This window comes from Triticum dicoccoides, chromosome 2A (genome assembly GCF_002162155.2).
Source record: "Triticum dicoccoides isolate Atlit2015 ecotype Zavitan chromosome 2A, WEW_v2.0, whole genome shotgun sequence".
Lineage (NCBI taxonomy): Eukaryota > Viridiplantae > Streptophyta > Magnoliopsida > Poales > Poaceae > Triticum > Triticum dicoccoides.
The window spans coordinates 80,902,100-80,903,988 of record NC_041382.1 but is presented as its reverse complement, the minus strand read 5'-3'; positions in this window follow the sequence as shown (position 1 = coordinate 80,903,988).

Genomic DNA, 1,889 nt, shown 5'->3' with positions numbered 1-1,889 from the left:
GTGCTTTCATCGATTTGGAAACTTGGTAGGAGAAGAGAAGTGGTGGCGTCTATGGTGCTTCACCTGCACATGCTTGCTTGCTACTCCCTACGTTCCTAAATAATTGTCTTTCTAGCCATCTCAAATGGACTACAATATATGGATGTATGTAGACATGTTTTAGAGTGTAGGTTCACTTATTTTGCTCCGTATGTAGTCACTTGTTAAAATCTCTAAAAAGACAATTATTTAGGAACGGAGGGAGTAGTAGTCGTAGATGACCATCAGGTAGTGGGCTTGCGTTCTACTATGCCGTTTCTATCGACCGTATCACGCATTCCCCGTGTGTTGTGTTGTGCACTTACACGGTCCTGCTGGTAAGGACTTTGCGACGTGTGTTTCTGCATGACGTGAACGAGGAGTGATTTTGGCCGGAGCTAGCTTTTGTTAGTGCCTTGACAAGATTTTGGATATAAATCAGTTTTCCTATGAATACAACATGCCAACATGCTACTCCCTCCGTCCGGGTTTATTAGCACCCCTCTTATTTTGGGCTAAGTTTTACATAATTCATCAAAAGCACATACCAATAAGGTCACAACGCACTTTATTTGTCCGGAATTTTAATAACTTTGAAAGTAGAAACTTTTGCAGCTTGCACTTTCATGTTGCCACCTTGGACGCTCCTGCATCAGGCAGCCGCACGCCACACTCCCGCGCTCACCGTTGGACGCCCCTGCCTCAGCCGACTACTCACAATCTTGTGTTGCCAGCCATCCGCATCACTGTGTGTGACTCTCCGCTCTCTAGGGTTTAAAGAGGAACTAAGGGAACGACGAAGCGGAACATCTGTGTTCAAGTTGGAAATGATTAAGGGTATGAAATAGCTACGTCACTCGCAACATGTCGGCTTGGGGATGGCCTCCAATATTCGCCAAACCTATTCCACGGGTAGTGCTTCAGGAGAGCTCCTCGTTGGCGCCTTATGCGCCAGTAGACGAAACCGGCGCCTGCGCGGCTGGCTTCATGGGCCAGCCCAAGAACGCGCCAACGGAGATCTCGCACGATGCGCGCTTCCTGGCTTTCCCTGCTTCGATCGTTTCGTTTACTGAAAAGAAGAAAAAACTCAATCTTTTCATGGTAGACCGGACAACCATTGGCCATTGACTTTCAAAAAAAAATCTAAATTTCAGAAAACAGAATTCAAAAAATAAAATGCTCACATATTCTTAAATGTTCACTGATTCTCAAAAAAAAATCATCAAACTTTCAAAAAAAGTTCACCAATTTCAAAAAAGTTCACCGATTTTGAAAAAAAGTTCATCAATTTTGGACAAAAGTTCACAAAATTTTCAAAAAGTTCATCAAATTTGAAAACAGTTCATCAATTTTAAAAAGTTCATCTACTTTCAAGGAAAAAGTTCACGTATTTGAAAAAAAGTTCATCTACTTTCAAAAAAAAAGTTCACGAGTTTCTTTTGCAATTGTTTTTCACGAATTTGAAAACAAAGAAAGAAGGAGGTAAAGAAAAGGGAAAACAACCACTATGCAAACACACCTAGTCGGTTGGTCTGGTGGTTTCGTGGTCTTACTCGGAAGAAGAGCGTCGTGGGTTTGAATCCTGCCTCGCAATCTTTTTGCGGGACCAACTAGTTAACGAACGCTCCTTCGGAAGCCTCGCAACGATCAGCGTCAGTTGATGCACTCTTAGCCATTTGCCACGTGTCGCGCTCTGGACACTTCCTTCGGATTTTGTTTTTTTATTTTTTCCACACGCGTTTTCAGATTTTTAAATGGTTTTTCTGGGGGGGTTTCGATGTTTTGGTTTTCCGCCGGTCTTTCTTAGCTTTTTGATCAAAAAAATCGAAAAAAAAACTTTTGCGCGAAAAAACGCGTTTTCTTTTTTTTTT